Source organism: Cylas formicarius, unplaced genomic scaffold (assembly GCF_029955315.1).
Source record: "Cylas formicarius isolate icCylForm1 unplaced genomic scaffold, icCylForm1.1 PGA_scaffold_2__14_contigs__length_35257938, whole genome shotgun sequence".
Lineage (NCBI taxonomy): Eukaryota > Metazoa > Arthropoda > Insecta > Coleoptera > Brentidae > Cylas > Cylas formicarius.
The window spans coordinates 23,296,753-23,319,881 of NW_026844319.1; the positions used below are offsets into that span (position 1 = coordinate 23,296,753).

General features: G+C 35.0%; 1 protein-coding gene across 6 annotated transcripts in view; it reads right to left on the reverse strand.

Annotated features, from left to right (window-relative positions):
- Window positions 1-23,129, reverse strand: part of LOC132697708 (hemicentin-1) — a 405,569-nt gene that overhangs the window by 74,111 nt on the left and 308,329 nt on the right. The window lies entirely within an intron of this gene.

Sequence of the window (23,129 nt, forward strand, 5' to 3'; positions counted from 1 at the left end):
GAACTATTACAAATTTCATCTTGGGTCTCAAGGGACTGCAGGTATGACGATGAAGGGTGTGGAGGGGAATAGAGGGGTCAACAGCAGCTGTTGGGTGTTGTTAACGCGGGCCCTAACAGAATAGTACACGTGGCAACTTGCTAGGCTTGATACGTAGTTGTTGTTTGCTCCGAAAAAAAAAATAAAATAATTAAAAAAAAAATAGTGGCATAAATAGTAAGTATTTGTTTGTTATTTATATTACATGGTTTTGAAAACAACTGTGAATATTCAATAGTATATTTTTTAATAGATCGATCTTAAAAGTTAGAATGTAATGGTAAAATTTAATATATATTTGGAATCTGCATGAAATTTCCTATAAGGTAGTGCTTACACAAACAGTTGATTTATTTTTATGTATTTTATTTATGCAGAAATAATAATTTAATTAATCGGAAAAATAGTGAAAATTCCGATTTTTTCACATTTTTGTTTAAAAAAAAAGAAATTTCCAATCCTTACATCTGAAATTTTAATTAATTGTGATATAAAGGTTAGTTATTGATATTAGTAATATTTGTTGTTACAGCCTCGTATCAAAATCGGTGAACCATCGAATAGTGATAATATAAATAATGGTTGCCTCATTTGTGACAAAATTGGATGTAGCTCTGAATTAAGCTCTGAGCTAAGAGATATTATAAAAGTCACTAGAGGAATACCAACACTGAAAGCTGCTTCTGTGGAAAGAGGGGATGGACTTTCTCAGTATTTAAATACTTGCGAATTTGTCTACGTGCATTCAGTATGCAGACAAAAATATATCAATAAAGGATTATTTAAAAAAAAAAGCAAAACATCAACATGCTCTTCACCTAAAAAAAAAAAGCTGCGAACGGCTACTTCTATTGATTTTGATTGGAAAAATACGTGCTTTTTATGTGAAAAAGAAGCGGATGAAATGAAGGATGATGGTTACAAGAAGAGCTGCACAAAATCAATGGAATGAACGCATCGCTGTAAAAAAAAACGCATGTAATGACATAATATTTGATAAAACCATGCCACTAAAAATAGCGCAGCAAAAATTTTTATCGAATGCCAAAAATAAGAGTAGACTTATAGATATGCTACGAGAAACACTCACAGAAAATAAAATATTTTCTTGCCAAGCAGAAACTGATGCCGACAGACTAATAATTGAAACTGCTGTTAATCTGCAATCTTAAAACATTGCTGTAGTGTCCGAGGATGTAGATGTTTTAGTTTTATTGACTGCGCTCTCACCACCAGACGGAGAAATTTATTTTCGAAAACCATCCAAAGGCAAAATACTGCAAAGAGCCTCTTCTAAGAGTTTAGAAAAAATATTACCAAAGTGTAAAGAGCATATTCTATTCTTACATGCATTCACTGGATGTGACACGACGTCAGCTTTTTTCAACGTGGCAAAAACGTGTTTTGCAAAAAATTTCGAAAAACGAACGGACTTGCAAAATGCTGCGACATTTTTTAAAAATGAATGCAAAGACATCGATGAAATTTTTAAAACTGGTGTTACATGCACTCTTGCTTTATATAATGCCCCCCAAAAAATAAAAGATCTTAATGCATTGATATATAACTCTTTTTTGAAAGTAACTGCCAAAAATACCTGCGTTAAACTGCCGTCTTTACCACCTACTGCAGATGCCGCTTTTGAACACTTCAAAAGAGTATATTTACAATATTACCAGAAGAATGGGGTTGGAAAAATGAACGCGGAATATTGTTACCGCAAACAATGACGCAGCGACCAGCTCCAGAATCTTTACTAAAAATTATTTTTTGCGCATGCAAAACAGGATGTGGAGCATCTTGTGGGTACAGGAAAAGTGGATTAAACTGCACTGCAGCTTGCTTAGAATGCAATGGTGATAGCTGTACTAATCCTTTACCTGCAATCAACGAAATCGACGACGACGACGACAATAATGAACAATAATCGATATAGTTAAGGTTAAATTTTCTTTTGTAAATCATTTTTTTGCGAAAATCTAATAAATTAACATTGAATTTACAAAAATAAATAAGAACTAAAAGTTCAGATTTTCACGAAATTACATATTACGACATGACAATTGTTTCGACAACACCGTGTCTTTATCAAAAATTTGATAAAGACACGGTGTTGTCGAAACAAGTGTCATGTCCTAATACATAATTTCGTGAAAATCTGAACTTTTAGTTCTTATTTATTTTGATAAATGGATTTTCATCAAGTAAAAGCCACCTCAGTTCAATTATTGAATTTACTCTGCAAACATAATTTATTACATATAAAATTAAGATCTTTACTGTAAACATTTTTCACCCTTGCGCCTTTCATTTTTCAGTAAATTGTTTATAAAAATTGTTGTAATCGAGATCGGCCATTTTTTTTAACAATGCAGTCAAACACTTGTTATACAGATTCATTGACTGGCCCTGGGTTCCGAGATTTAACCATTTTTATGCCTTACGGCGCTCCACTATTTTATAAATATTAAATAAAATTTAGTGCCATTACAAAAAAATTGAAGTAGTCAAACACCTATAGTTTCCCTGGTCCCCTGTGCGGCGGAAGAAAAAAAGTCGGTTGACATCAATTTCGATAACATAAAATATTAAAGGGTGGGAATCAACAACGACATAAATCCACCTCCACCAATAATAATAAAGTATTTATAATTAGTTCGGTACCGCGGCCAATTTCGACGGGCATTTATGAAAATTAATACCGGCCTATAATAATAAATTAATAATAACGTCCATGTTTAATGCGGCAAAAATTATATCTATAGCCGGGCGGGTCGAATTTCCATCAGACTCGTATAGAATCAGTAAAATTACTGCAGTCGATATATTAACTAAATATTGATTTCAATCTCATCGTCATAACTTCATTGACGAAAATTAACCATTTTTTTACTTAAAGAAAACAGCGTTTGAAACAGCAAAAAATTCACCAGAAGTATACGAATTTATTAATAAAAACAAACGGTTTTATCGCTAATACAATAAGAAGATTTATAAAGTCGATTATAATTTTTTTAAAATAAATATCAGAGTTTGGTTTGGTTTAAAAAATCAACACTGGTTGCTTTTCAATAGCCACGACTGACATTGAAACTTCTATTTTACCGTTACATTTGGTGGCGCGACTGAACGTCGATGCGGAGCGACAGTGCTCTTAGCGGAAAAAGTTGGAAGTGGAGATTCACATTCAAAAGAGCCATTCTGTTTTAAACGTTTCTGTCTTCTCAGATCTCTCTTTCACTCTTGTTCCCTCCTTATATTGTGTCTCTCAATAGAGCGCCACTGTAAGCTTAGAGTTCAAAGTCGCTCCCAGATACCGTTAAAACCTGTTTCACTTCCTGCAGAACAGATCAATGAATTGTGTCTTTCTTCTGACGACAGCCCCTCTACGCCCTCCCAAACTACAGCCTGACTGACGTGTTGAAGGAAGGGTTGTCAAAAGCTCCCTCTACGTTTAAAAAGGTCCCCAGTGCCAATCCTTTCTTGGAAAGCGCCTTCTCAATTCGTGAAATGAGTTGATCCAGTGCTGTTTTCTTACTCTCTCCTCCCTGATCTAAACCAAAATAGCACTTATGCCTTGCCTACGGAAACGCTCGAATTGGGTCGCGACAATCTTTCATAAAGTGACAGTTTGCCCCACAAGAGGTGAAAAAAATGATTCATTATGATTGTCCCTGTAAGCGTATATTTAGCAATATTCTTTGATCCTGTGACTGCCACTTATCCACCTCCCGTAACATCCCAACGGTTAAACGACAGTAGCAGATATCGAAACTATGGCGCGCAGCGTCTTCCCCGCGTACGAATTTAATTTACCCAATTCAAATCCACTCACGGGGGTTGTTGTAGTCCCGCCGTCTCTGCAAACACCTGAGACTCGAGCCCCAAGCAATATATTTACTTACAGAGTTAACCGTAACCCGGCTAAGGCCGGGCATTCCACCCCTTTGATTAATAGCCTTCAGGTTACCTAAACGACTTGCGTAACGGTATACTGATTAGATTCTCTGAATATGGCGCCGCCACATCTGCAAAGCGATGCGATTGCACAAGTCATAATTCGGAACCTGCCCAGCGATGGACGATGAGATCACTTTTCGCATAGTAAACAATAAACTGCCTCTAAATTAGGTTGAGAGAGTCATAATGTTAGAGTTTCTGATTTGTTGATAAATTCTCTGTAATAGGCGGTCTCGGTGACTTTGTACATCCAAATCAACTTTTTGTGGTAATGCAGAATGGAATAGTAGCAGATACAACGCTCTAGGGGAAGTTTCCAGAGGCACAATACAGGGATCAGATATCCAGAAAGGTCTAAAAGGCCATCCTGGACAAGGAAAACCCTTTAACCGAGGAACAAATTAATGCGCTCCCCCCTCCACCTATTGTAAAGCATAAAGCGGTCGGGGAGCGACTGTTAATCGGCAGTCTGATAAACAAACCGTGGGTAGCAGCAAGGGATGAGGACATGTACAAGGGACTACTCTCTCAGAATTAGGATAGCGTTGTCGAATGCTCTTTAGGTGATGTCCGAGTGAACGCGATTGCGCCAGACGATTGTGTCGATACATTATCGTTATTGTTTAGTGTTTGTAACTGCCTTGGTAATCCGCGTGATTAATGGTGTAGTTACACAGATCGCGGCGTGGACCAAAAGCTGCGTTTAGGTCGAAATGGCCAATCCTGTGTGAGCCGAACGTAGGAACGCCGTATTGTCGCGCATTCACATTTTCGATGGAACGTACTAAATACTAGAAAATCTTCCGGATTCATTGAGAAAAGTGTTCACCCGATGTCCCAAGTTTGTTCCATGCTCCGTGTGTAGAAAGATGTATATCACGCGATTAATTGGTAAGTTTTTTAACACTTATGTTTTCTTTCCCTTATATTTACTTTCTCTTATTAACAGATAAGTTTTTTTAAATGAAAAATATTTGAAAACAAATGCTAAAATTTTTGGGCTTTTGAAATTTGCTTTTGAGCATTTGAAAAAACAGGGAAAAGATTTACAACAAGATCCCTAAAACCATTTACATTGGATCATTAAATTATGGCTTAAAGAAAATAAAGATTTAACATGTTCTTGGTTTTCTAAATGAAAGGTAGGTCTCTCCGGAACAAAAGGTGTAGGTGTGTTAATTATTTTAATATTATTATTATTTAATTCAATTTGTGGACATATGTGGAAAAATTGCTTTAATGTATTTTTTGTTTGTGGAAAGGTGGGAGGTTTTGTTCAAGGGTGCGAGAGCAGGGAGGTTTAGTAAAAAGGCGAAAACATCCAGTTTAAATCGGGAGGGTTTTTAAATTCCAGTTGTAAATGACGAAAACTGCTTTTTGCGTCTTAAAACTACAATTATATTTTCCATTGCGATAACGTAAATTTTTTTAAAGAAAAAAAATTACATTACACACGGGTGAAATTTCAAAGGAGGTGCAAAGACAAAAATTAGACACAAACTCAATTTCTTGACTGACACAAAACAACATAAAACAGGAAGTCTGATAACAGGCCTAAATAAGTGCAAAACGTTTTAAGAATAAGGTTAAGACAACAAACTAAACTAAAACCGAGTAAAGTGATTGTGCGACCGGGAAAGTTTATTATTATAAGCAGTTAGTTTATAAAGCGAAAGGTGCTAATGTCCCGAGCGATCCACGATCCGAACTAGACCGCAACTATTACGCTACATTTCTGGCGCTCATCCAAAGTTGCTCGCAGAATCGATACACACTATTCCCGATACTGCGACCTGAACTTCGGCAAGTTAACCAAGACCACACACACAGACACATTCCACTCCATCCACATCCGAAGTTATTTAACCGAATGCAGTTCTATCTGCGGGTTATTATTCAATTTCGCGTTCTTAATCGTCCAAAGTTGTTCCGCGGCGTCAAGAAGTTTGCCTATACGGAGCGGTAGAGTTCCTTGGAAAACGGCGGAAGGACGTTGGGAACAGGATACGACAAAATTGATTTTCGATCTTAACTTCTCTCTCGTGCGCATCGCAAGTGTGTGTGTGCATTCATTAGTTTCCGCTTAGAATTTGACATATGTAGATGCTTTCGACTATACTGGGCGCTTCAAAAAACGTTCCGCTAATTCCAAGAGTAAATAGAATATTACAAAATAACGTCAATTGAGGTAATAAAATATGTACGAAAATGAATGTCTCCTTCCGCAAAAAATCGCCTGCGCAGACAAAATTGGGAATATTTTTATTTTTTTGAGGAAAAATATTTTTCTTCTCCTTATCGAATTATGCACCGATTAACCGTGCGGAACTTTAGTCACGCGTTTGGGAGTGATTGCATATTTTCGGAAAATTTATCCACAGATAATACCTTGACGTTTGTCAATCTGACGACCACGTCACACATCACTGTTTTGCAAAATTGTATCCAAAAACTGATGGTCGCGGAAAATAAATTATTCGCTTGGCCAAACTAAACTCGTGACCAAAATGGCGTTTATGAAACTTTTTGCATAACATAATATTTTCAGAAAATTGTTTAAGGTAAAAGAACTGGTTTTGGAGTTACTTGAGTTATTATCAAGTAATGCTGACGGAATTAATAAATTATTTTAAGTCATTTTTAAATAATATATTATGCAACAAGTGAGTTAAAAAGTTAACCAAACGTGTCGCACACTTACTTTTTCTAGTACCGTCACAATCAAAATCACAATTTAACAAATTAAAAGTAATAACAGATTATCGGAGTACTAAATTTCGTACCATTCAAGCAAAATATTTAGTAGTTGCCATTAAACCCATTCGTTTATCGTTCCGATCGGTTCTGCTATTGTTTTCTTTTTTTAACTGTGTACGTTAGACAGAGAGAGATGCATTATTGGATATGTCAGAAACAACGGAATAAACACAATTTTACAATTGATCATTAAGTAACTAAATATTTTATTTACACTACAATTTGGCGGGACGTTTTATATATCTATATAAGAAGATTTCATTAGTTTAACTATAAAACTTAAATTAAGATTAGAAGCTTCTGAAAATGCAAAAATTTGGAGGTTGTTTTTTTGAAGCACATACTATATGAAAAGCCGGCACGAATCACAATCAAAATAATATAAAACAGAGAAAGATCCGATAACTTTTGCGACGTATCTGCAAGCGACATGCGATGTTGCCAAGTGTGTTTGTATAAGTTTATGACTGAATCGCATATTATTATATATTACATGCCGGATCTTTAATAATGAGTGACTTTTTCGCAGATACACCTGGAAAGGTCTGCGAACTGAAAAGTGTGCCATGGCTGACACAAGAGCGCGAGTACAACGACGTGGCCGTAAACAAAACAACATGGAAACTGTCGAAGATGATCGGATTAGTTTGGCGGGGCGCCAGAGGGCTCTCACACTCCGTCGATTCTGTTTGTCGTATATAAACGCGAAGAGACGGCCAAAGTGACTGGTAAATATTAACTCTCTTCGTGGAAGAGGGGACCGAGGATGTGGGGGCGGCTAAAAAACCTCCCCTTTATGCTCGCCGATGCGGGAGGACGAGACGTGCGAACCATAGATGGTTGGTTAGTTTTGGTTAGTTTTTTAGTTAGTTTCTCTCTTGGTGTCCCAAAAGTGTTCCCCCGACATCAATTTTTGTTATTTTAAATAGAACAGACTGTATATTTCGACATTTTTTGAATCGTTGGATGAAATAAGTAAATAAAATAAAAGAAATTTCTAATCGAATTTTGCATAGTTTAGGCAGAAATTGAGGTTACGTGTTTTATTTCATATTTTGATTGTCCCATATAAAATTGTGTTGTGACGCTACAGATCCAGGTATTGCAACGAAAATTTAATCACAGACTACGGAGATGATGCACTACTTAATCAGTTTGACAGATGCGCCTCAGCTTATACAGGGTGTCGCAAATAGGTAGTGCCGTTTGGGCGAATTCAATTAACAAAATCTCAAACAAATCTCAAATAAATTCTTGTTGAATTTAAAGCTGCCCAGATTAGCTCACTTGTTGGCAATATTAGATATTTTTTAAATAGCAAAGACATGATACTACTTCTTTTAAAGATATAATACTCCATATATATGAATAAAACCTATTGCTAATAGTACAGATTTAATGAAGCTCAGAATTCATATTTAAAGAAACATTTGATAGTTAATTATCTAGCTTGGTTGAAAATACCCAATAAGAAAAATAAATAATTAAAGTTTATATGCCAACTAACCGAGGTAACAAATTTGAATAAATAAATCTTTAAAAAAGGAGTTAACTACTAAAAAGGGTTCGTTACTTCGGTCCATAAAGTTTAGTTAACAATGTACCTCTTAAAATGCTCGTTTCATCTGGCATCCAAACAACAAAGAAATATCAAAATATTTAAAAATGTAGTTGGCTATGACATTACAATCTTTTTTTTTGACGTATTAAGGTATAAACAAACTTTGACATTTCTGTTTTTCATATTTTTTGTCTATTCAAAAAGTTCATAGTCGTCAAGTTTTTTGTTAATATAATTTTATTTCTATTTTATTTCTAACCTATAAACTTTAATTATTTATTTTTGTTAGGTATTTTTATTCAAGCTAGATAATTAACTATTGAATGTTTTTTAAATATGAATTATGAAGTTTTATTAAATCTGTTAAAGTGTAGTATGGAGTTAATTTTTTTCAAAATTTCCACGTGTTAATGGACATCCTGTATTGTTAGCAATAGTTTTTATTCGCATATCTGGAGTAATTAGAAGAAGTAGTATCATATTGCCAACAAGCGACCTAATTTGGCCAGCTTTAAATTAAAAAAAAATTGGTAATTGTATTATATTGCACCCCAATTTTATTATTTTTATTATTATATTATTTCGATTATTTCTTACGATCTCCGACATATATGATTTGATAAATAGAAAGCTGAGTGTATTGCCGCATCTTATACAAGAGATGCAACATATACTTTTTGAGGCAGATATCGATCATTTGATTGGCAGCATCAAATGAAGAGCTACAGAATGTCTAAATCTACATGAAGGAGTAAGTCACAATTTAATTTTTAAAAATTTCATGGAATGTATATATTTTGTTATTTCTACTTATCCCATCTAAGTCCCAAAATATTTCGTGCGTGTAGGAATTTTTGTCACAGCGTATATTTTATTCTACACCATTGTCCGTATCGAGGTCGTTTTTTTTTTAGTGGAAAGTATGGAATGTTTTATTGCCCAGACGCAGTCCTTAAAAGCATGAGCTCTCGATGTCCGGTCCTTTTGCTCAAGCGCGATTATATTATAAAAATTTTTACTTTCAAAGCGAAAAGTTTCCGTGCCCGAAAGGATGCCGCTCACCGCTGCAGGTTGGTAGCAGTGATTAAATTTCCCAACGGGATCTCGCCGGGTTATAAATGATGTAAGAAACTCGGGAGGTTTACTTTATATGCGCAACAAAATACTATCATAGAGAGTCATTTGTTTTGTTACCAATGACGAACCTTTGCAGTAAACACCTAACTTATATACGTCAAAATACTGGCAAAAATCAATTCGTACGATTTTGCTTTCCTATGCTTTAAAAATAGTCTGGCGCTGAACGGTGTTAATCAATTATTTTAAAACTTAAATTTTCTGCGAAAGATTATCACAAAGTTTCTTGATGTTTCAGCATTCTCTAATTTAAGAAGGCAGCTCGCTATTCGGTCGTTTTTTCGCTTTATTTATTAAATTATAACTTTACAGTGCACAGATTACCTTTGACTTGAAAGCTGCCTACTCGGGGGTGCAGAACTTTTCTTAAAAGAACTTAATAAATTTGAAAAAAGTTACTTTGTTTTAAAATACTTACTGTTAGTAACAATGTTAAACGATCAACATTACTTTCGATACAATTGAAAAATCTTTAGGATCCTCCCGAGTCAGGTGTTGATCAATAGAAGTTACTGACATTTCGCCAATCATCCTTTTGACTTCTTCAGATATGAACTAAAACTGGTTTGAATTTTATTCTATCCCTGCTTATACTCATATACTGTGTTTAAGGAGGCGGAGCTAAATGGGAGACATTAACATTCTCTCGGATGACTGATTCCCATATTGGTGAAAGCATGAGGTTTAAATTGTGTGTTTGTTTCTATTTCTGTATTCTCGGATTTCTTAGCCATATACACCCCAACTTACGTTTTGCCAATTTTATTGCCAGTTTTATTGCTTTTGAAGTATTGGAAATATTATTTAGCAATGCCTTCCGGAAGGAGACGTGTCAAATAAAAATGAATCCGACCTAACAATTGTCGGTTATCAACTCTCTTGTTTACAGAGCCCTAGAATTAAGACACCTAACATCTACGGTTCTATCAAATAATTTCCATATTAGGGATATTAATAACCTTCCAAAGACAATGAGTCCGAACATAACCCTTATATATTCAAAATATTCTTAAGAAATATAATATTAAAATCAGATTTACTACTTGGCCAAAAGTCACTCAACATCATAGAATCATCAACGACAAAATTCCGTTTGAGTCATCATGAGTAATCAATTTTTCTACAAAAGAAAAATTCGAGAATCCATAGAAATCTCTAAACAACCAATCTTGACTTCGACTTAGGTCATGAATTTGGGAATCACTGATCCGGGAAAATGATCATATAAGTAGGTACAAAGTAGAATTCAAACCAGCTTCAGTTAAGTTCTGAAAAAGTCAATAGGTAAAACGTCAACAATGGACGCAGGAGCAATCCAGCAGATTGGTAAATTGTATTACAGCAGTCCCTGGAAGTTTCTATGATAAAACATTGCTTTTGATTTTACTGCGACTAGGCGGACCATAAGGATGAGATAACTGGCACAAAAGCAAATAATGCGATATATTGCTGGTTTGAAGCTGAATGAGTTTTGTAAAAGTACTTTTGAAGATATTTTAACTGCTACATTATTGTATATATTGTTAATGTCTACATGAAAAAAAAGGCATTTTTTTAAACCGAAGTGTTCTTAGTTACAATATTAGTGTCAAAAACAACTTTAGAATGTCTCAACAACAGACCTTATATCGGGAAAAATAGTTCAGACATTCTTGGTTTAGCAGTTTAAAATATTTCTGACACCAAGACCATAGCTGATATAATACGGAAGAGTATCTAATAATTGAAAATAATGTTAATAAGAATAATCCATATATTCTTCTTTTTTTGACATGTTTCAAACTGCCGCTAGTAACACTGTCGGGTAAGGAGCTTTCCATTTTTTCGCATTATACTGTAGTTAGTGTTGGTCTATGCCTTTTGTAAAAAGACTTTCTTCCATTTCATTGGTATTCAGAAAAGTCGAGCGTGCTTAGTAGACTGGCTGTTTTAAACGTTTGATGCGCCTAATTAATGCCCGTTTCTGATAGACCGGTTTGACCTTAAAACGAAATAAGGGCAAGTGTAAACTAAACTGCATAGCGTTGAATAAACAACCACAGCTACCGTGAGTTCCTCGCCGACGGGTTCCATTTCCACCGGATTCGACTTCAAAAGAAACCGCTTCACCTCCCTCCGCATCTGAAATCCTCTCGAGCGAACTCAAAGAAACAAAAGCGGTCTATTTTCTCCTTAAAGACTGCCGGTTCTCCTCGAGAAAGCGAATTATTTAAAGGGGCGTTAAAAATTGCACAAATCCGAATCTTTTCTCCGTCTCAGTTTACCGTTTTCGAGTTAAATAATATCATTCGAATTCAACTCCCCGTTAAGTAAACCTATATTGTACGGCGGACCGTAAAGTTTTGTGGTACGATTGCGGGGCGTCTGCGAATATTCAGACCAAGACAACAATGGAGCTAAATAGGTGTATAAAACACACTTTCAATTAGCCGACGACCAATATCTATGGAAATTTTGTTGTTACAGGACCAAAGGAAATTGAGGTCGTATGTTTGTAAGCACGTTTAACTTTGTAATTCGCCGAATTGTATCAACTTTTCCAAATTTGCACTTTGAAAATGATTAAATGATGGTTCGGCTCTGCTAACATAAATGGGACCACTCAAACAAGACGCTTTTAATCTGTTCAAAATTATTAGATAAAAGTCGAACTAACAATCCGAACCTTGAGGAATTTTAGCAATTTTTAGCAGAATATCAAAGAATACAAACCACGTGTTTGCGATCTTCTAAGTAACACCACAAAGACCGCAATTAATAACAAAAATAAGTCCTACTGTGCGTTCAAAAAAGTCTAACTAGCTTCCGAATATATTGGCCAAACACAAACACAAATTATTTTTAGATGGTAAAGTAAATTAAACTTAATTTGGTGAACGAGACCACACGTATCACAGTTATTTTCAGTTAAGAGTCTGTTCATAGATATAAGAAAGTGACTAACTGATACGAATTAAGGAAAGACCCGGGCAAGCTGTAAGAATGAAATATGGCCGAACAGGTCCGTACTTTGTTTAGAATTTAATTATTTGGGGTTTCGTTAGGAAAGATACTAAACAATATTTATTTATTTATGTATGGATTTATGTTTAAATCTAAAATAAAATTACAAATTATTTTTATTACCTACTTAAATTACTTAAAATTATTCACATAATATATCAGTATCACTATCGCTATCATCGCCTGTTCTAATTATTATTTGTTCTATATTATTTGCAATATGGATATACGATTGTTCTGCTTTTTTTGTATGTTTAACTTTGTGTTGAGATGTTAAAAACTTCGGTTTCTATAAGTTTGAGGACATTGGAGTTAACACGGGGAAAAACATTGTTACGACGAATGGCAGATTTCAGTTGGTGCCACACATGTTCGATGGGATTAAATATACAGTGGTAAGGTGGAAGCTTTAAAACTTACTCTATGCCCTAGATTGTTTGCATAATATTCCTTTTGTAGGTTCAAGCTTTGTAGAACCTCAATTAATTGCTTTTTGGTATAATCTTCGTGAAAATAAATGTCGTTATTATACATGTAGTTTTGGATTGTTGCTTTTGTGTCACATGAGGAAGGGGTTTTAGTTGTTTGTTGTCCGTTACAACGACGCTATTAGGAGGAATGTTTGGAACTAGTTTTTTTTTTAAACCAACTTTCAAATAAATCAGCGGTGGTGTCTTCATGGTAATCCAGAGAAGAATCTTTAATATTTTTCGCAGACAGAGAAAGAAAGAAAAATAGTTATTCTTTTACCTCTTTTTGATGGCGCGATTGTTTTACACTCATCAGTTGAGTCAATCCAACCCTTTTCCGCGGTATCATAAGTGTCGAACCAGGTTTCATCCAAGTAAATAATTGGCCTTTGTTGTTCTTTGTAAATCCTAATTTTTTCTAGATATTCCAGTCGCCATTTCCGAATTCTAAAAGATTCCATTAAAACTTGCCTTTTGTCAATTTTTTTTAATCTAAAACGCATGTGTTGAATACACTTCCATAAGGTTGTTTTGCTACATTTGACACCGGTTTTATCTTTTTCAAGCCTCCTAATTAAGATATCTAGCGTAGGCACGCTTTATTCCTCGTATAACTGGTAAATTTTACGCCGTATTATATCTTGATCACTTTCATCTACACTCGAGGAAATGTCAGCATCGCTTCTTTTTTTCCTCAATAGAATAGTGTTTTCTACATTTGGGCAGGAGCATCTCCTGAGATATACTAGACTCGTACATATTTTGCATAATTCGCACACGATTCAACACACGCTGTATTACACAGGAAATAAGAATGTATACTAATAAACTTAAACTAAGTAGTATACCACACCAAAGAATATTAAATACAGATAGGTATAAAATTATTTTCTATTACGGACCATAATTTTACCTGAATTTAAATTCCGAAACTAATAATCCCATTCAAAAGCAATTGGTCACTTTCTTACATCTATGAACAGACCATACCAAATTTATAATTGTTTAATCCATTTAAATTTTACGCTTTTAGTGCAATTGCTTATAGTATTGCATATTTAAATTGAGGCCAAACTTTGAGTCAAATCTTGTTTAGTTAGTCTCTTTTATACTTTTTTATGATGGTACCCCTAAAACAGTTGCAAAGCTACAGCTACAGGTACTTATTGTAATAAAAGTACTAGTGTTGGGACTGGTCAATTGACCACTTCTTAATTGACTAGTTATAAAATGTTTTAAATATTATCTTGCAATTGTAGAGTGTTATCTATCATTATTTAATAATATTATGTATCTCATTATGCGTTTCTGATATGTAATTTACTTATAACCATCTTCTCAATACGGTACTTAGCGATTGGGGGAATTTCAATAACAATATCGACTCCATTTGTTTCCCAAAACGACACGACGGCGATGTTACGTACAATATAAATAACTACAAATAAATAAATATAAATTTCATTGTATTTTTAATTTTTTTTCGGAAAATTGCCACAGCACAATATATTTTGGTATTGGCTACTCAAAAAGACCCAATTACCAACTAACCAGGTCAGTTTCATTAAACATTTTCGCAAGTCAGTTCGGGCGTTTGCGGTTCTTTAGTTACGGGTGTGGGAGCAATCAGATGTTTTCGATAAATTTTAAACGCAGATGAAATTTTGACGTTTGGCATTACTGCTGGTGGCCGAGAATTAGTGACATTTTATAATAAGCATATGGTGGGAAATCGGCCACGGCTCACTTAAATCTCAGCACATAAAAGATACATCAAAGGTCCGACAGAGAAGGCGGCAACTAATATATTAATTCCGTAAACTTTGGTATTACCAAGTTTTGATATCTGTAAGCAATTAGCAATTACATGCACAACCACGTATTTTTTCCACGTTTAATTTGATTTTTTTTTACTATACAGAGTGTTATCCAAATGCCATCTTAATGAGTGAATACTTGGTTAGAAAAATGTTAATCCAACAATCAGCCACAGTGCCGAATTTCCAATTTTGCCACTGGTCGCTTGGTAAGTCGAAATGAAGTAATATATATTATTACTTCATTTTACTTTATCTATGATGTCAGTTACAAAAAAAATGACTCAAAAAGTTTCCTGCCTGTAGTCCCTAATTCACCATTTCCAGACAAGCCTAGACATTAAAAATGGGGTCTTTCCTTAAAAATCAGCTTCAAAAAGTTTGACACGCCGCAAATCGTCCAACGACCACAAAGTTTCAACTATTTGGTCGTTATGTATTTTAAATCCTTGCTTAATTGTTTATTATTTTAAAATCTAATTTATCCACGCGTCCTTGAACAGACACCCCCCCCCCCCAGCGCCGTTGGACTCAGTTTATTTGGCGAAGATTATTCACGAAGCTCCTCCCCTCATAAATACGACCGATCCAAAGTAGAAAAAGAAAGCGACGAATGTGCGGCCAAAAGAAATTTTTTAATTATTTTTCGGGGGGGTCGGCGGCGCGGCGGCGGCGGGCGGAAAACCTCGGAACCGGCGGAAACTTTTCGGATGAATGTTAATATAATTCCTCACAATTAAGGCACTGGGGTCCCCTTTTAAAATTTATACTTAAAAATAAAATTTTAATTAAATCCCGTCGCAGCCGAGGGTACAGGTGACGGGCGCGTGGGGGGCCGGACGAGGCTCGGTCTTATATCTGCCTGGTTTATCTAGTCGCTGCTGGAATGAGAATGTCGAGAGTTTTACGACGACGAATGGCCGCCATGAGACGCCGAATATTCTGCTCGCGGGTTTTTAACGGCCAATTTTGCGACGACGTTTCTGACACGATTTTTCTCATATCGAATACCAACTTCAGATTCAACTTGGGGCTGTACAATTAGAACTGAAATATCCACCTAAGTAAGCTGGCATCTTTTTTTTTTAATTTTAATTCGTGTCAGTTTTAGTTCAGTCAGTTCAAATAACAAAATTATAAAATGTCACTAATTCTCAGCCACCAGCAGTAATGCCAAACGTCAAAATTCCATCTGCGTTTAAAATTTATCGAAAACATCTGATTGCTCCCACACCCGTAACTAAAGAACCGCAAACGCCCGAACTGACTTGCGAAAATGTTTAATGAAACTGACCTGGTTAGTTGGTAATTGGGTCTTTTTGAGTAGCCAATACCAAAATATATTGTGCTGTGGCAATTTACCGAAAAAAAAAATTAAAAATACAATGAAATTTATATTTATTTATTTGTAGTTATTTATATTGTACGTAACATCGCCGTCGTGTCGTTCTGGGAAACAAATGGGGTCGATATTGTTATTGAAATTCCCCCAACCGCTAAGTACCGTATTGAGAAGATGGTTATAAGTAAATTACACATCAGAAACGCATAATGAGATACATATTATTATTAAATAATGATAGATAACACTCTACAATTGCAAGATAATATTTAAAACATTTTATAACTAGTCAATTAAGAAGTGGTCAATTGTCCAGTCCCAACACTAGTACTTTTATTACAATAAGTAGCTGTGGTGGTCGTTATTCTATGGGATTTGAGAGATCTCTGATTATATGTTTGTTCCGCGTGTAGCGTATCCATATACGCTGGGGTTTCCAAAATCATGATATATTATTAAATAAATAATATGACGCATTTAATAAAGTTATTTTAATTTTTACATAGTTTAAAATGAAAATTTTTAAACAAATATTCGAGTATAAGCTTCTTTGACAAAAATATTGAATATGTAAATTTATATTCATAATCATGCTCTACCGCAAAGTTTAATAACCCCTTTAAAAAAGAAGGTATCAAGTTGAACGAAAAATTGAACCATTGAAAAAGAACGAAGTTTGGAGTGTTTGACAATACAAAATTTCTACTTTTATCAGTAAATTTGACAGAGTGTTCGAAATATGCACTTCATTAAAAGAATAGAAAATTACATTACAAGTCATAAAAATAAATTTCAATATTCGATATTTATATTATTTTTATACAAATTTATTGACAAACTGCCATCATATCAAATAAGTACTAGCTAAAATCTTAAATGACATAATAGGTGTCCCTAAAAGATACATTGTCAATATTAATCTTGAAAGTGAGTGAACCGAGCCATAAGCAAATGAACAACTATAACTATCTAAAGGTAAATACCTATTTGATTTGAACATTCTGACTGCATGCATACATGAACACATCTTTCTTAATATAAGATTTATTATTGTTTTCTTCTTAACTATACATATATTTATTACATAAATGTACCAGTCGATAAGTAAATTGGACCTTTTGCTAATTTCCTAGAATCTTACCATTGGAAGTGAACCTGGCATCTAATTTCAAAGAAGAAATTGCAAATTTCTGAAGGCGATTTCGACCTTCATTTGCAAAACTGCAAATTATTATTGGACTGTGACATTGTTCTAACATTATATTAGCATATCTATGAGTGTCTATAAATCCAATCCAATCCTGCAAACAAGGTTGTGATTGAATATACTATGAATTATAGCGGTAAGCATTAAAATCAATTGAGAAAGTGGGCTACTGGACTTTACCTGGACAGAAGGAGAAAACAGCGTTTAAAATAGTATTACTTGGCCTCATCTAATGGACAACGACAAAAAGACAGTCTTTCATTTAATTTACTACCACAACCTTCCACTACATTATACGTCACAGACATTTTGCTCACTTATTTCGGTTATCGAGTAGAAGACGTGCTGCGTTCGTTGTAAGCGCACCGTGTACCTACTGCCAACCTACTGAGAGTTCGGCAACTTAAATTTGGTAATACGTTTCCACGTTATTAACGATCTATTTTTTTTTAATCTGTCGTAATATTTTTTACAACGCGGATAATAACTTGATAATGTATCTGGTTTTTCAATTTTACACTTACAATTTATGCATTTATGCATACGTATGTGATTTGAATAGTAATTTATAAATAAACGCAACAAAAGTGCAATTTTCGATGCCGAATAATCAGTAAAGGGCGTACGTGATTCGCTGAAAATGTGGTTTGAAAAAAACAGCAGACATTATTTTGTCCAGCCCTCTTGCTAGACAGGTAGTTAATATTTAAAAAATAAAAAAGATTAAGAAAACAAGTTTGATACACGTCAACTTAGTTTAAATTGTCCTCAAATGATCGATTTGATTTTCGATAGTGTTTAATAAAGCTGACGTTTTAAAATGGCACTTTCGCGGGCTTCGATCAGTCCGTGGTTTCGTATTTTAGATTAGGGAATACAAAAAATAAATTTCCTGATTTTTTATAGAAATCTTATTTAAATTTCAAATTCCATAAGAAAATATAGTGGCGTAGAATGAAGGGATTGTGTGGATAATATCTGTTCACATCATCGCCATTAATGCCGGTATAATAACGCACATTAACGCTACAATTTATTGTGGCTACAATATAAGCCATTAAGTTTAATGCGGTAATTAGGCCGGCACGGAATTTTGTCACCCTCGTGAATATTATACCGGGTAGATGGGACAATAAAAGATACTGGCATTTGCCCGCGTTAAAGCGGATTTGCGACCGCCAATAAAATCTGGCTCGTCGCGCAATTCCGTCATATTTAAAACGTGGGGCGTTTGTCTTAAGGACAAGATTTGGCGATTAAGAATTTAATTTGTCCTCTGGTTTTAGTAGCGGTCAACTTGGCCAGCAATAATTGAAAATAATAAGAAATAAATAAGAATAAGGCAAATCCGATTTAAAATAGAAAGAAAAACTTGGCACTCAGTGTAAACGGGGAAGATAGGCCATCTCACTCAAACGGTTTTAGTATTTTAACATATAAAACAATTATATAACTTTTTTTTTTTTGCTATCATGATATTTGAATTAACGTCGCAAATGGATCAATTATATCATGAATGGGTCTTACACATTGAAAATATTAAGATTAAGTAGATAAGATAAGATTTAAAATAAAGGTAGAGGTTGTACCTTAAAATTCTAAAATAATATATTTTCCAATCAACCTGCGTATGCTCAAGGCTTAAAATCCCGTTTTTAACCAATGACCTTGGAGCATTTAACAAATAACATGGCCGCTGGCAGATCAATAAGTTTGGATGCGGCATTTTTAAAGCAATTCTCAAAATATGCCTCGATAAAAATTAGTGCGTGAAATGTAGAAAATATCAATGCCACCTGCAACGCCTCAATTTTTTCAGTAGTAGGGCCTCTATATTCACTAATACCTATATGGTTCGAACACAGAATGCTTGAAGCATTTTTATAAACTTGAATCGATAAAATTGGCTTTTCTTAGGCTATCAATCATGCTTCCAGGATTCCATATGACATTTAAAACTGAAATAGAATTTCAATAAACACAATCATAATGGGGCAATTTTATTCAACTGTAGGTGACAGTAGTAAACAGTAGCGTTTAACCATGACAAGCATCAAACAACGTCAGATAAAAACAAAATTCCTTCCCATGGTCATCTTGATACTTAGAAATGAATTATATCTATCAAATGAGATATTGTATTAATTTTTTAAATGGGTTTTCACATTTTACTTCGTAAATACGTCATTAATTGAAAAATTGGGGTGATTAGTGCCCAAGTTGGCGACTAAACCTCATTTTTAATCAAAGAAAACGTCATGTGATAATGTCAGCTGTAGGAAAATTTGGTACCTAAATAATAAATTGGGGTTTTATGGATAGTTAGACATTAACAACAATACGGAAAGAGAAAATGCTTCTCAGAAATAAACTTTTCTTGTTTTATGTTCGTTTATTCATTCTTAACCTTAGGACAAAGATATTGAGATACGATTTTACTTGGTTATTCGACGATCTAATAAAAAAGTCATTCCGTTGCATTTTTTGAAATTATTTTTTTACGATTATGTCAGAAAACGCTATTGACTGGCAAGGTAAGCAATCACTATCGATTCACTCCCAGCACGACTTATTGCTGAGGAAAAGCCCTTGTTGACTCCAAATTAATCAAAATGCGTTTAGGTTTGTCCATTTTGCAACGGATTTTAAAAATCAAGATGGCAATTGGCGGTTGTGACGTCAATTCGCTAGTTGGACTACACGCCAGCCGGACGGTAGCATAGAGAAGCCATTACTAAACAACAACGAGTTCGTCTTGATGTAGAATTTTAACTTTAAACTTGATCCTGTCGTTTGCTTTTGTTACCTTGTGTTTAGTATCAAAAATAAATTTTTGAAAATGATCGAAGCCGATTTTTTAAAAGATCAATCTGATACATACAAAATACCGAAAGCATTTCTTTCGCTGAGGTTCGCGGAGTTAAAGCTAAAAAGTATGTTCATAGAACATTTAGCAACTAGTTTTAAACCAATATAATACTTTAATCAGCTTAAAGTTGCCTTATTTTATATAGATCAGGAAGCCATTCCTATGGACGCTGCAATAGGATGAGTGAAAGTTCGAGAGGTTAAAAATGTGCCCACGGTTAAGGCTAATGTTAAGGAAAACGAAGGCTTTAATTTTCTGGTAGACGAAAAAAAGGTTTATCTAGCGGCTTACGGATGATACTCAAACACGATGGCACGATTTGTAATATTGTTTTCGTGTTGTTTATATTATTATTATGTAAAGCACACTAAGCACAAATACAAACTGGCGTAGATTAATTACAAACACACTTTTACTAAATAAACGCAAATAATATAATTCTCGGAATATAACCTGAGAATAACACTATAATATGTCGCCGTATCGATCGAAAAGCAGCGGTATGACGTCACGATCATCCCGCGCGTTTAGTGTCGTTTAAAATGAATAGCCGGGTGTCACAACTTGAATTATTTATTGCAACTTAAATATTGAGTTTTGCGTTTTGATATGTGGTGTACGTTATTTCTATACATTAACATTACATTTAAGAAATTAAAAAAAAATGTTTAAGTTCGCTATTGAAGATTTAAAATGGCGACGTTCCGTTCCAAACTGGGTTCCTCGTTTCATTGACATTTTTTTTGCAAATCGCCTCCCCCCCTTCCCGAAACCCCTTTTGTTTTTTAATCAACAGCGCGTAAATTGTCGACGCAGGCCCGCGAGCCGGCGAGGGCGGGGGTCGCGCGTCCAGCCGACAAAAAAAGATTTATTCGTTACCCGCGGCCCCCTTTTAAATACATATTTTTTTTGCGCGCTCGACGACGGCGTGGCGGGGGTTGGTTTTCATAAATTCCGCCGGGCACAAAAACCCGCGAGCCGCGGTTTGACGTCGGTCGTTAATTAATCTTGAAACGCACAAAGTGATGTGTACAAATGTCGCCCGCCTGACCGGTATCCCGCTACGCTGTGCAGTTCCTCCTCCCACTTTTAATTGATACGTCTGCGCGTGGGTATTACGGGCGGTTTTTCGAAAAAGCGCGGGTTGCGTTTGTAGTACGTGATCACAGCTATTTGTGTAGTAAAATTAGGATTTTTACAAGAAAAAATTTGTAACGTTCTAAATTTTTATACTGAACTCCCAGTACGAACCCAAATACAGATCGGAAGAGTTCACACCATCCCCACACCAGCGATGGGAGCTTCCACAACTTTTGAATTCATGACTTGAAGAACTGAGGTTGAAACGGGCGCTCGAGTCGTAACCGTTGGCATTAGAATTTTGTTCCTCATCACAATTAATGCAACAGATGTGGGGGTGGTAGTCTAGACAAAATGACCTCGTCAATCTACCGACCAACTAATTTAGGAAATATACGAACCGATAGTGATTTAACGATATCTCAGATGAAGGAACTTTCACTGTAATACTATTTACAAATCTTCTGGATTCATTCTGCTTCGGTTGTAGATGGATTAAACTTTCCGACGTTGCGTCAATCATCTCGTTGACTTTATCAGTTTTAGTTAAGCTCTGAAGAAGCAAACACGATGATTGGCGAAACGGCGGCAATTTCAATTAATCAAGAACTGATTCAGGTGGAATCCAGATTTGTAAATACTTATTGTAAATCGTTTGTTGTATTTATTAAGTTTCTTTTCTCAAAAAACGTACAAGTAGTGTCGCAGCCACTAAACGTATTGGTAAATAAAATATTAATTTGCCGAATCCCGCCCAACAACGGTTTTTCAAAATCGTTGATCCTAATGTGCTCATCAGTTGACCAATAAAATTCTCTTTATTAGCAAGAGTATTCAACAGATTTTTAAGTGGGCGTGTCTTTTAGGAACCGTTGTGGAAGATTACAATTTAAGGGGGGGGGGAATCAAAAAACAAAATTCTAATGCCGACGGATGTGGAAAGCGATGCCGCTGTGTGAAAATTAGACAACAATGTGCTCTAAATACTTGTTTAGACCTACACCAACAGTGGAAACCACTTCAATAAAAATCGGACTGAATCTACATCAAGGGTGGTATGGAAACGATCTGGAATACATTTGTTCCTAAACACTTTATTTCATGTACTGCTAATTTCGGTTGTGGTAATTTTTTTTTATTCTAATAATTCTCTAGATAATGGCAGCAAAATTGTCCCCATCTTAATTTTTCTTTTTCCGCTAAGAACTATGTTTATTTTTCAAGGTCATTCATGAGCGTTGGGTGGAAAATACGCAACGACATTATATGAAAATTATGTAAAATTTAATGGAGAACATAAAAGTCATATTAATATGTCTAGTCGAAGTTACGGTCTAGGAGAATAACGTTGAAAAAAGCCGTGTGGTCAAGTTTAGGAACTCTCCGGATCTCTATTTGCGTTCATGCTGGAAGTTCAGTACTAAAATTTCAAAATTTTATAATTTTTTTCCTCTGTTCGTTGTTTTTACCACTTGGCTTTACCAATATAGTGGTGATATTACAATTTAATAGCGGAAAAAATGTTGAGTCCTTCGGAGGTAAAATTTGGAATGGCGTATTTGTTTTCAAAATAAGTTCTATTTTTGCGTAGTATGGGGTTACGTTGATGTCGATTGATATTGCTTTAAAACAGTTAATTTTTTATCGCTCGCGTTTCTAGCGATGCTTATGATATCAATAGTGTCTTGGTGAAGGGACTGGTTGAGTACATTACACTGCCATTAACCACTTTATTTAATAAATGTATTGACACAGGTGTATTTACGTCGCTGTTTAGGATTTCGAGAGTAGTTCCAATCCATAAGGCAGGTGATATAAATGATGCTAACAACTACAGGCCGATTTCAATCGTGCCTTTGTTCGGAAAAACTTTTGAGATCTTACTAA